Here is a 14,250-nt window from a genome sequence, read left to right on the forward strand (position 1 = left end):
GGGGAAAAAAATCAATGTTATGGATGCACAGAAAAATGCAGGGAGGGGGTGAGTAAATCTGTATCTCTCCCTCATTACATGATTTTGAATGCATAGTGCGTCGTCCATTCCTCTCAAGCTAAACTTCCACACTAAAATATCCTGTCACCACAGTGTAATAAATAAAATATATAATGTCATGTAGCTGGTAACAATGCAGGACCATAAACCATATACTGATCTGCAGTAACATTCTGAACCACCAGGAGTCTCTCACTTACCTCAAGAAGATTCTCACACATGAGGTCTAGACTACCTGGCTAATATTTTATTTATCTTTAAAATTGCGCTCTGTGGGATACAGTTCCTTTTTGGTTTGGGGAAATGAAGAAATTCAATTCAGTTAAGATACTAATTAATTGTTGAAGAGTTTGCAATATCTGTGTGAGCACACTGTGCTGAGTTGGGCTGCTGACATATACACATATACACATATGCACATATCGACTTAACAGCCTGCTTTTTCCTTCCTAGCATTTAATAGAGAAAGTGTGCCAGAATGATAAATATACATTTCTAATGTTTTGGGGGGAACATTTCTATAGAATTGTTTGTATAGGCTTGATTTTATCTGCAGAGTATTTTTTCTACAGGATGTTGGGAACCTGTATGACCTATTTGTGCTGGATGGGAGATGGGAGTAGCTACTCGATTTACACACTGCGAAAATCAACTCCGAAACAAAGTGCATTAAGCATAGCTTGTGTATGTGGACTGCATAACAGTCATCATACATCAGTGTCATCGCTAAACTAATAATAGTCCAGCAAACAACATATCTGGTCAACTGTGTCCTGTAACCAATAGGCCAATAGAATTTTTTTGCATTAATGTTTATGTTTTTCAGCTATAGTAAGAAAAACTTAATCTAGCTGATTGGTTATCTTGGGAATGAGACCTATGTTTTAGCACAGTTTTAATGGCATAATTCTTAATTAGTGAATGAGTAGCCACTTTAGCATTTAGCTATAAAAAATGAGGGCATTCTTAGCAGCAGGGAATGGGTTAACTTGTTCTAACCGTCTTCAATTCTAACTCCAACAGCCATACCACAATATATATTACAAGTGAACACAGCAGTACGTATACTTGTACAGTAGTATTGTAGTATTTATGAACTTTTAATTAAAAAACAAGTAAGCAGCTACATATTTAAAACATGTATGTAGGCAATAGGCAATGCTACGCAAGACTTGCCTAAAGCTGCCAGCAGTGTTGCTCCTTTGAGAGATCTTGGCTTTTGGCTTGTCTTCTGGATTTGATGTTTGTACGTTGTTGAACACCTGACTTCAGTGACCTAAGGTATCTTTACTATGCAAATAAAATAAAATAAAAATGCATCTTTACAGACACAAAATCATGTGTCGCTAAATCATGTCACTAAAATGACTATAGCACATTTGGACGTGATATAAATCAGAGAGAAACTCTGGTAATAACTCCCCATGTGAAACTTATCCCATTTGAATAGAGTTTAAGAGTTGATTTATATTTATACAGAACTGTGTATTTTCAGGCATTGTGACTAAATATGTATCTCATTATTAATGGCAGATAGACTTCACAGTTAAAATTGTCTTTTTATGCCCCCCTAAAGTGTGTACACCAGAGAAATAAGAAACAGGAGCTGTATCATTGCTCATGTTTTTTTTCCGTTTGTTTTGTTTTTAGCCACTTTATGTATGACACAGTGATAACTGCCAACAGACTGAAGTTTTATAATTAATGCTGGTAGAATGCCAGCTCTCAAAAAAGCTGTAAATCTATAGCGCATGGGTTTGGTCACAGCCAATAATTAGACTTTTGTCAAAGAATAAAGCTGCTGAAATTTTCCTTTTGGCTGCACCTTCTTGTCAGAATTGAATGTATTCACAGTTAATTTATGGAGATAGATTGATCTGGAGAAAAATGTGGGAAAAGTGTGTCCCCTCAACCTTCTTGCCCACAAGGTCTACCTTCTCTTGGGTGTTTAGTTATATAAAAATGTAATGTTTAACTATCTTGCCACAGTGTTGCAGGATATAAGAGCAAGTTACCATTTATTTAATGCTAAGTGTGAACTACAATGCAGTAACACTGTGCTTGGTTATTGTTTTTATGTAATACGAATATTTGCGTAAGAAGTACATTTTTAAGCTTTTTTTTTACACTGTATTAAAAATGAACTCTTTAACAAAAGAGTTAAAAGATCAACTCCCATTAGTTGAGAGTCACACTCAGCAGTAATTGAGAAGAAGCTACAGTTATGTGTGGAAGTGTACAATTACACAAATAACAGAGTTATTGTGTGTTTTTATGTTTAGGAATATTGCATCAATTTGCGTTTGTATTGCATTTGGAGCTCATTCTAACTAGAGACTCATTAAATCAAGATAAAACTGAGTAGTCACGATCATATTTTCACTGATTTTACAGCTGTGACTGTGACTGTAATGAATCAACTTTAGTAAAAGAATCATAATAAAACATAATCAAATAATATTAGCATTCAAAAGGGAAATATTAATTTAAACAGGGATTTAAAATGCTTTAACATGTCCCTCCATTATCATATCGACACCCAAAAACTTTACAAAAGTAGAAAGTTGTATATGGGGTAAAGTATTAGAGTGCTCAAACATTTACACTTTTTATTTTACACAGATTACATTTTAAATACATATTTTATTTAATGGCATCAAAAGACAGAAAAAAACAGATTGATTGAAAAAAATAAAAATACATATTCCATCATGACTGGAAGAATATGTTTAGTACACACTAGAGATCATTTTCTGATTCCAGAATCTAACTAGCCTTACATTTGGGAAACAGTGGGGATTCTCTATTTACAGCTCCTTTTTTAAATCTAAAAAATATATGTCCCATAGGTTTTAATTGATTTCCCAAAAGTTTCCACAAAAAGTGTAATTCTGTCTTATTTTTTAAACATAAATCCCTCACTGATTCTTTCTTTCAGTGTAAGAAAGGCTTTGGTCTCTGTCCACACTACTTCGCAGCACCAGCGAAGGGAGTGTTTTTATTTAAACATTTTTGACTGTTCTGAGAGCTTAGGCCTCAGCTGTGTCTGATATAAATAATGACCTTCTTGTTTTTTTCTGTGAATTGAATCCAGCTTTGTGTTTATTATATGGCCACTTCACAAAACAACGGAGGCACCATGTGTTCAAACCTTACAGTCACTATAGAAGCAGGCACATGAAACCCAGTCTTTGTTTAATAAACTCATTGTTATTCACCTGGTAATTGTATATTGTAAAAAAAATCCAACTTATTTTGAATGACTACTTTTTATCAAGTTATTTGAGCAACATGCCTTAACAAAGATTAATAAAAAAAGTTGGGTATCTACAGTTTTACACTAAAGCAAAGAGACTCTGTTACTTTGTTCCTATACTGATAGATATAATTTTTATACACTGTAAAAAATTGCTGTAAAAATACAGCCAAATTGCCACAGTACAATACTGTTTTTCTTAAAATACGGTAATACTGTCAATAGTAACGCTTTATTCACAGTATTACCATATTTTGCCGGCATATGGCACAAGTAAAACATTTTACAGTAAAGAACAGTATTTTCCCAAAGCCATCCTCAGGAGATGTATCCAATTGCACAGCCGGAGAGCCACCTATCTAGACCTGCTGTTTTAGACCTGCAGTTCTAGACGTGCCGTAGTTATAGATGTGTGCAGCCAAGGGGCTTGGAATGTAACATGTAATATACAGATACTGTTTTGGTATGTCATGGGAGCAGACTAAGGAAAGAGATGTTTGTAAGCAACAATAATATATGATAGCTTGTAATGTCTGAAGGTAATTTTTAAAATATTTTTATAATAATTATAATTTTCATCATGAAGGATGAATCTGATGAATCTAGCAATGATGTGTCTTAGTTCATTAAGTTCTACTTAGCTTTATAGCTACCAGGTAGCTAGTTTGACTAATTTTACCAAATTACCAAATTAATCAAAACTGTCCAAAAAAAAAAGAATGAAAAAATGAGTTTTACTAATTTTATTTAAATACAAAATGTGGTGTAAATGTTACGGGAGAGGGAAGTGTTGGATATTTTATTTATATATGTTTATGCAGATATGTTTATATTTCGTTGTTTATTTAATTAATCATTATGAATGTGCTTTACTATTATTTAGCTTGCACTTTCTTTTAGTGAAATAAAAGGCTTGTGGAACTTGTTTGACTGGAAAACAGGTGGAAAAATAAATGATCTTAAAAGAGTTGTAGAAAAAAGGCGGGAAGGAGAACAAAGGAAATGCCACTCTTGGCAAATACAAACAAGGAAAGGAGCTTAGTCTTGAGGGTCGTGTCATTTGTGAGGGCATCCTACCTACATTCTTGACCAGGTTTGCAACTTTGTTTGCAATGTACTATGTGTTCAATTTGCAGTACCAGGAGGAAGCCTCTTGTACTTTGAAGTTCATTCAGAGTTGTTTCTTATATCTGTCATTTTCTTCTTGTGCATGCTTAATTTCCTGAATCACTCTAAAAGTCACCAACTGAATGCTATTTTATATTCATTGGGATAAACCTAGAGAGGGGTTCAAAGACGATCCGGGGCAAGGTGGTCTCAAAGAAGACAGGCAAAATTGTCTACAAGAAATCTCAGGCAGTCAATCCTCGTGTCTCCACACTCCTAAAACATCTCATGAACTTTCAGTGGGACTTCATTTAAATGTTCACACACTAATTTTTTGCATTTTTGTTTTCAAAGAAACATTTTAGTTTATTTTAACTAGCCTTTACCAGAAAACAACTAATTTTTTTATTCTTACTTTTTTTGAGCTTGAGAATGAGAGGGGTTTGATGGACAGATTGTTTATATAACTCACTGAGTGTATCTGCTCTGAGGTTGTTATTATATTGTCATTTTGTTTAATAAAAAAATTTACTATAACATATTTAATGCTGTTTTTGTGTTTATTCGATTTAGCTTAATTTGTAATTTAGAATACAGCACAAAAACGTTAAAAATTTCGGTAAAAAGCTGGAAGCCTTGCTGCCAGTATTTTACTGTATTTTGTCAAATTCACGGTCTTTGCATGTTTTGAATAAAACAGGAAGAAACTGTAAATCAGAATACAGGACAGAATCCGTAAAAATTACAGTAAAGAGCTGGAAACCCTGCTGCCAGTATTTTACTGTAATTTTACAAGGAATTTTTTTACAGTGTAGGTATTACTGAAAACAAATTCTGCTTTTCACCATGTAATTTCCAATAGAAACACCCTTTATTCTCTAAAAATATTTACTTATAGAATTATAGATTTTTTATTAATTTACTCAAGCATGTTTTTTGTTTCCATATCTTCTCTATATTATTGCCCCTAGTAACATTTTCTTCATAACTCTTATTTTCTTCACAATTCTTCATAAGTGAAACACAGAGAGACAAGTGTTGCTCATTCCTGGTCTTGGAGATCTACTGCCCTGGAGATTTTAAATCTAACAAAAAAATACCTAGATCAGAGGTTGGTTTTCCAAAAGCTTCTCAGCACAAAGATGCTTGTTAGATGGCATATGAAAATAGGGGGGAGGTAACTCTGTATAGTGGTAGACCTACAGGACCAGGAATGAGCAGCCCTGCTTCAGACAGATTAGACTTCAGATATCTTAAATAAATCTTTAAACTGTGTAAATGAGCTCTTTCAGCACACTAAACCCATATGTGCCCTAGGCACAAAAAAGAGATTCATATTTATCCCTCTCTGCAGTCACTAATTCACACACACAGCACAGGCTTTTGCTCTTTATCTAAACTAAATCAGCATTCCAATAGGGACCTGTTTTGGACAATTATTTAAACAACAGGCTGTTTACAGCAGTAAACCTACAGAAACTGTGCAGTCACTAACTATTTCATTTTATATTGCATTGCAAAGATGGCTACAGTCCCAAAAAGACTTGGCTAAACTCCAAAAAGAACCTTGAAATGTAACCTGAAATGAGATTACACTTTAATTACACTGATTTCAGAAATGAGACCATGCTGTATATTTAGGGTTGCAGAAATGAGTATAGAAACTGTGATAGTGTTACTCACCCATACTGAAAAAGGGTTAAACCTCTTCTGCTACATGTAGAAGAAGATGTACATGTATTCGTTAAATAAATGATACAAAAATTAGGACAAAATTGTAAAAATACGGACTAGATGCATAAATCTTTCAGATTAAAACTTCTCCTCAGCATTTTTCCACTTTTATTAGTTTTATTCAAATGACGTGAATAATGAATAACGGTAAATTTGTAAATTTACATTCATTAAAAGTATTTATCTCTATCAATGACATGAAATAATAATTTAAGATAAAATGTTTGTTTCCTTCCTTGTATTTTTTATGAAAAGAAAAAAATAAACATGTAGTTTGGTATGTATTGCAAACTGACTAAATTATAATCTCTTTATCTGCCGAGTAAAGGTTTACGGGACTATGTTAGCATCGAAAACAATGAAGCTTAGACACAGAAGCCTTAATAAAGGAAATTGAATAGAGCTTGCAGGTCAAACAGCATAACTGCTTGTACTGTTAAACACGACAGATAGATTAAATCAGTAGGTAGTAGAGGAAACCTGTCAAACCTACACTTCACAGTGGCAGCATCATTGTGTGTAAGAGTTATTAATGAGATTTAATCCATATTTTAACTGATTTAAACAAAAAGTAATCTACCTTCTAAATTTAAAAGTAGGAATTCTGTGTTCACTAAATTGTCACGCCCTTGTACTATTTTTCCTGTGTTTCTCATCTCCCCGTCTCTTCCCCAGTAATTTTCCATTCACCTGTGTTCATTTGTAGCTCCGCCCCTCATTAATCATTCCCCAGGTGTTCCCTGTTCCCTTTCCCACCTTGTGTATGTATTTAAGCTCCTTTGTCTTTAGTGTTAGTTAGTCTTGTGCGTTTATACGTCTGTCATGGCTGCATTTCTGTTCTGTTTGTATTCAGTTTATTATTCAAGTTCCTGTTTGGTTTATTGTTTGTTTGTTTTCTGTTCTTTAATAAATATTACTTGCATGTGCGTCTGCTCTCCTCGTCTGTCCTTTCACTCAGTGTGATATAAATAAAACCACTAGTATGTTACTAGGTTCTGTAAAAAGAGTGAATTATGGGAGGTAAAATGACCAGTTAGCAAAATAAATCAATTATTGTGTTAAAGTTTCCACACAGAGTAATTGTGTGCTTTAATGCATTAACATTAACTGAACAAGTGAAAGTTCACGGATTCACAGATTTTTTTTTCTGGGTAGAAAAATGTGCCTTTCCCTAGTGCATAATGATTGGGATATTGGCATTTCCAGGATCAGGTGGGATGTAACTGTAAAACTGCAAGAGTTCTGTTTAAGGGCAGTAATCCACATTGCGCCTGACAGTCAGTACCAAGATTTAGAGTTCAGGCAATAACATTTGACAGTAATATATGCAGAGACCTAAAATTGGTAAGAGTAGAGGGATGGAAGAGTGGAAAGATGTTGCTTTGGTGCTTATGTTGCTGCTTGGTTTAGTGTTTTGTCCTGCTTGGTGCAGTGGGGTAAAACCTGTAAACAACTTCTCGTAATGTTTTTTCCCAGTGACATGATCTCAGGAAATTTGTCCTTGAGTGTTTTGGATTTACAGTGCTGAGAAAACTCCCACAGCGCTAAAACAAATCGGCCAGTAGACTCACCGGGAAGTTGTTTGGAAAAACAGAACATATGCATAATATCTCTGCATGAGCCGCTGTAGCACATTTAGAGTCCTGTTAGAGTTGCTTCTACACCAGCTTCAGCACAAACTGTAGTGTGTATTTTGTGAGCACCTGTTTGTATTGTGAAGGCGTTGAGTTTGGCAGGGGGCTTAGAAGCTCTCAGGGGAACTCCTGCATCCTCTGTGTCCGCCTTTCTTATTTGTTTGGGGTTATCACTGGGTTTTATGTTGTTTGTGGGGGGTTGTGTGTATGTGTTTATGTGTTATATTTCTTTGTTTAATTGTGGCGGTTCTAATGGTAGAGAGGTCTGTCACAATAACATTTTTTTTTCGCAAACGTTATGTTGTTCCAGAAATAAGTGCGATAAACCATATTGTTGCCATTTTAAGACCATTAAATGGCACTAATATAATGACAACATAATATCATAACAAAGGTATTGTTCACGGACCTAATTCTGTAACCAAAAAATTATTATTTTTTTTGAACCAAAGAAGGTTATAGTCATTAATATATATAAATACACATTGCGAAGTGTGGAGGCAGGGGAACGGTGGGGCCGACCCACACCATGACGTGCGGCCCAGGTCTGTCCCAGCTGGCCTGCGTTGGACCAGCATAAAGACTTCGCCTTAGCCTTCGCTTTGCCTCAGAGATATGCTGATGGTGAGAGGGAGGCTGGGACAACACAAACCTAAGAGACACTAAAGTTAAGTGTCTAGAGCCGCACTGGGCCATTCATATGTTTCTATAATTTTTGGGTGTTGATTTTTCCATTTTTCCTAATGAAGGTACGTTTACTCCCTATGTCTGTGTCTCTCTGTACTTCTGCACTAGCGGGTCATGGTCACAGTCACAATATATGTAAGTGCATTTTGTAAGTGCAAAAAATGATTGAGGTAATTTATTGGACGATAAGTCGATAATGTAATTATTGTGACAGGCCTACTGGTAGAGCATTATTTATTCTCTTGGTGTTTGGTTGGAGGGTGAATAAGCATCTCCATTTTTATTAAAAGGAATCTTTTCTAACTTTCTCCTGGTCTACATTAACATTGCTCAATGGGCCTATGACCTGTTACTTTGGCCCCCAGTTAGGCTATGGTATTTCTACTAGTTCTTAAATTCAAGCTAAAAAACAAAGTTGACCTTTTTTTTACCTTTTTACTTGTGGTGTCTGTTCATATTAATGGTAAAACACACTTAATGAAACTGAAGTTGACTTAAAGTTAGTTTTCCAGACGTGTATTAAGCTTAAGTCCATATTTTCGAGTACATGGAACTGACACACTGAACCCCTAACACAGCTGTTTCCTCTTTAAAAAAGACTGATGATGAAATGATGAAAAAGCATTATTAAACACTACACCTGTTGTTGTATAGCAGTCATGACTTATATCTATCTATCTATCTATCTATCTATCTATCTATCTATCTATCTATCTATCTATCTATCTATCTATCTATCTATCTATCTATCTATCTATCTATCTATCTATCTATCTATCTATCTATCTATCTATCTATCTATCTATCTATATTAATAGTAAAACACACTTAATGAAACTGGCGTTGACTTAAAGTTAGTTTCCCAAACATGTATTAAGCTTAAATCCATATTTTCCTTTTCCTGGGCTGGTGATGTCTACTGGGCAGGTAGCACTCAGAAACGTGTCTTAAAGCATTCTCTAAGCCAGCGTTCTTCACTCCTGATCCTGGCGCCCCCTGCTCTGCTCTTTTTAGAGGTCTTATTGATTTAACACACCCATCAGATCTCTGAAAGAGCTTGTTAATGAGCTAATTAGTTGAATCAGGTGAGTTGGGAGAAAGAAGAGCCATAAATATGCAGAGCAGGGGGCACCAGGGCCAGGATTGAAGAACGCTGCTCCAAGTAAAACTATCAAAGACATCCAGCCCTCACAGTCATGGACGTTAGCATTCGGATTATGTATAATCACACAACACACTAAGGATTAAAAACTCCTCTCATAAATCTTCAGAACTGTTAAATATTCTGCATACGTGCATCAGCGCATGTAAACCTCACATGCCCAAGGGTTATTCACTAAAATTATTTACCACACCCACAACTAATTTCATTGGTTATTGTAAGAATGGGGCTTGAGAGTGCTTTTCCAGGGCATGGTGGTGCATTCACATCAGATGTGTCCTTTGGAGCCGCTACTGCAACAAGAACCCTCTCACAAAGAGAGATCTGGCCATGGGATCCATAGATTCAAGAATAAATGCACTTTTAGTAAAGTTCAGTTGGCCATTCAATTTTTTTCTTAAGTTTAAGAAAGAAATGCATATGCTGAATATAATCAGTGTCCAAGAAAATTGTATTTATCATGGCAGAGTTGTTCAGTTGGTTGAAGCAATGTCATATTATGGTTTAATTATGTGCTGATTTTGAAAGATGAATCAACATTGACACTGTGAGATTGTTTCAACATCTTACTTTTCATCATTTAATAAATTATTGCATAAATTCCCTGGTAATATATACGCTTAAAATTTGGTTTCTTTAAGGGTTTACTAAAGAAAATGTTTCAGTATAGAACCATCAACACTCAAAAACCATCTGTATGCTGACAAAATTCTACAAAAGCAAGACAACTCAAAGTTTGTTAACAAACATAATAAAAAACATAATAATAATCATATTTATAAGACAAAAACATGTTGATTCCAAGTTAAAAGTATTTGGTTAATATTTTCACAATAATTTATTATTATCCGTAGTCTCAGCATTTTTGGGTCAATAATGAGTTATTAGTCGAGTACATGGAACTGACACACTGAACCCCTAACACAGCTGTTCCCTCTTTAAAAAAGACTAAAATAAACAAATGATGAAAAACCATTATTAAACACTAAAGCTGTTGTTATATAGCAGTCATAACTTGTTACATATCTCTCTATCTATCTATATATATACCTACAAACTTTCTGCACACCCAAGCTTCTAACAAAAACCCCATTATACCTAGTCTACTTTTAGTCAGTTTTCTGAGACAAGCAGCACATCTCTAGCTGACTCTGCTAATTAAAGGAAAATGGGTTTCTATGTGAATCAGGACTTGTCACAGTAGTGTTTTCTGTGCCAGTGTTTGAGTGATGTAGCTAAAATAAAACCCCAGAAAATAAAACGCTGCTGGCTTTTTATTCCACTTTAATGTACAAGCCATGATTGAGAATACAGTCTATAACTGCAGCCCAAATTTTACTGGAAATTTAGTTGTATTTATTTTCAGTATGTATGCCAGGTTCTCCTGCTTGATCCCCTCTGCCACAGTTTATCCCTCTGCTGACACATACTCAGGCTTCAGTTTGGCATCATTTGAGTCACAATGCTGCCTTCCACTATTCTCGATTTGTTCCTCGCCAAGAGCAGAGAAAAAAGAAAAAGGCAGGATTTCTTTTTGTTTGTTGTTTGGTTTGGTGGATTCATTGCACTAAATTGAGAGAAAAAGAGAGAAAAAAATCTATTTTATTCTGTGATTTTATTCTTGTTCTTACACTTTGGCACATTCTGTAACGTATCAGTAGACCATTAGATAAGACTTTGGGAATTTAAACTTAAAATCTTGAAATTTAAACTAAACAAGCTGACATATTTTTGTCATTTCATCACAATTACCACTTTTGATTTAAATATATTTATGATTAAATTATTCATAATTATATTTTTCTCTTGGTTGCATTATTTATAGAAAATTAGATGCAAATCTACATATACCCAATATATTTCATGTTTTATCTGATCAATTTCACATACATCAACATACATCAATTCCTGCATTTCAGGCCTGCAGCACATTTCATAATCTTTGTAATGTTGCATTCTTTCTCACAACATTTAAAATATGTTTTTGCACCAAGGACACCAAACAGTGAAGTGTTTTTGGCCTTTTTTTCTCCCTGTTCTTCTTGCAACAGGACGGGTCCGTTTTCTTCCACAGCCATGCTTTTGTAATGTATGCAGCATGTCGTTTTAAATATGTTGTCTTAATGGGAAACATATGTTGCTTCAAGATCTCAGGTGTACTTTTCTACATCACAAAACTGTACTGGCACAACCAGTCATTTTTCTGCTTTGGACCAGAACACACTACATCCATTTCTTAAAAAAAAAAAAAAAAAAAAAAAGAGCTGGTTTGATGTGGTCTTTACTCACTGAAATTCCTCCTGATTACTTGAATGATATAATGATATTACGCATTGTAGAGGGATAAATCTCTATATACATATGAAATGCACAAATGGATATATATATTAACAATGAAATAAAGTTAGGCAGATAAAACATTATATATTCTGTGTTTATACTGCCTGCAATCAAATAAAAGACTAATGCTAAATAAAAGCAAATGCTATTTCCATTTTTCATGCTGTCTTCGTTGTTTCTGTTTTGAACTTTTATTCCCTGCCCCTAGACAACTGACCACTAGACTTCTATAGCAGAAAAAGAAATAAATAAAAGACACACATAAGAGTAAAAAAATCTTCTTTACAGCTTCAGCTACACAAGAAAAGCAGCCTCTCCAAAATGCTCTTGGCAGCCAATAAGCTCAGTACATTAAACGATTGTGCTGATCGTTTCACCCCCAAACTCTGCTTCAGTAAATTATAAAGTTTCGCTAAGAAGAAAGTTACTCAAGCAGTGGAAGAAACAGAAGTTTCAACTGCCTTTTGGGCTTAAACCCAGCAAAAGAGATTAACAGATTTCGGACTCTGCTGTTTACATGGAAATTCACACATTGCTGGAGAAACCTTTCTGTGCCACTATTTCAGATATTGGTTCATCTAGTAATGAACCAACTCTCACAGCACCAAGTATTTAGTAGGGGACAAGTAATGGGAAACATGGATATAAAATATTTACTCTGCTGCACCTTCGTTCAAAAAGATATTCATATCAGAAAGATTCAAAAGCTGCAGGAAGCCACAAAAACCCCCAACTTACAGGAGGCAGTATTCACAGATAACCAAGACATGCTAATTACTGGAGCCTCTTATTAAAGAAAATATAAGATGTGTGAAGTTATATTGTGTGCTATTCAGAAATAAACATGTTAATAGGAACCTGAAAAGCAGATTTCTCTCTGAATTATTTATCGTCTTTTTCTGGAAGCTGTTTTCAACTGTGAACGACTTCTGAGATCACGCCCTTGCACCGATCAAAGCAAAATCCTATTTAAGGGTAAAGCATCAGACAGCCCAACATCTAACAACTAACCCGAGTCAAATATCACACATTGATTCTCCTATTCAAATGTCTGCAGTGCTAAAGGCCTTAAATAAAGACACCAGCATGGTTCTTTGGAGAGGCTGAATGGTTTAAATAAAGAAATAGTATTGAAAGGTGCCTTAAAGACTTTACAACAGTTCCTTTATAACATTGTTTCTCAAAACCATTTTGGTATTTATATTGTAGGAAATATATACATTATAATGCTCCTTTATTGGTGAGACTTCATATGTGACCAAATGAATAAAATGCACATCTGCTGATACAATTTCAGTATGGCAGTTGTTTATTTTTTTAAGTAAAAAGATCACATTGACTTCCATTGAAAGTTACGATTTTTTTCCCCGTTTGTGTTAAATTGATATATATTTTTTAAAATATTAGCTGCGAAAACACAGTCACATGAAAATACATTTGGACCCTCGATTAAAAAGCATCATCTTTTTGAACATATTCAATCATATAGACATTTGTGCTTGATTTGACTATCATTAAGATATCTTAAATAAAACTGGAATTAATTTTAAACATATGTTGTAAAATGTAATAAACAAAAATGCAAATTTCTCAATGAACTAACAGCTGGTATTTCAAATAATACTCAAATAACCTAAATTAGAGTCTCTAAAATTTATCAATTTGACTGTTTTTTCCACTCCTCCATGCAGAATTCTCTCAGCTGTGTCACATGACTGTATTAGTATTAGTATTGTAGAATGGTATGTTTCCTTGTCATGTTATAGTCTACATTCAGGATAGTGGTAATATGAGGGTTCAAAATCCAGACTCTCTCAATTGAAATATAAATCAGCCTTTCTCTCCAACTGTCATTAATTGATGTCAGGTGAGGGTTTTGCTTTGATCTCTGGCGGAGGAGTTTTAAAAATCCATCCATACTAATGAATCAGGAAGGTTCTTGGCATAAATTACATTTAGTCATTTCCCAAATGTGGCATGCATTGTACTGTGCGTCAAGTTCAGAGATCAAAGGATGGGTTCATGTGTGGCTTCAAAAGATAAATCTGAAAAATCCTAAGACTTTGAGATCTTATAAACGAAGCTCTATAATTATGCAGACATAAAACACTGGCCAGATGAGCCAATCCAGTAACATCCTTGCAACACTGGCAATCGCATTTGGGGGGAAACATCACCTTTTTCTCTTGGTATCAACAACAAAAAAAAAGTATAATTTCTGTACCAGAACAGATTCAGATATGTTTTAAATTCACAATTGTATGGAAACT

This window comes from Astyanax mexicanus, chromosome 5 (genome assembly GCF_023375975.1).
Source record: "Astyanax mexicanus isolate ESR-SI-001 chromosome 5, AstMex3_surface, whole genome shotgun sequence".
NCBI classification, from domain to species: Eukaryota; Metazoa; Chordata; class Actinopteri; order Characiformes; family Acestrorhamphidae; genus Astyanax; species Astyanax mexicanus.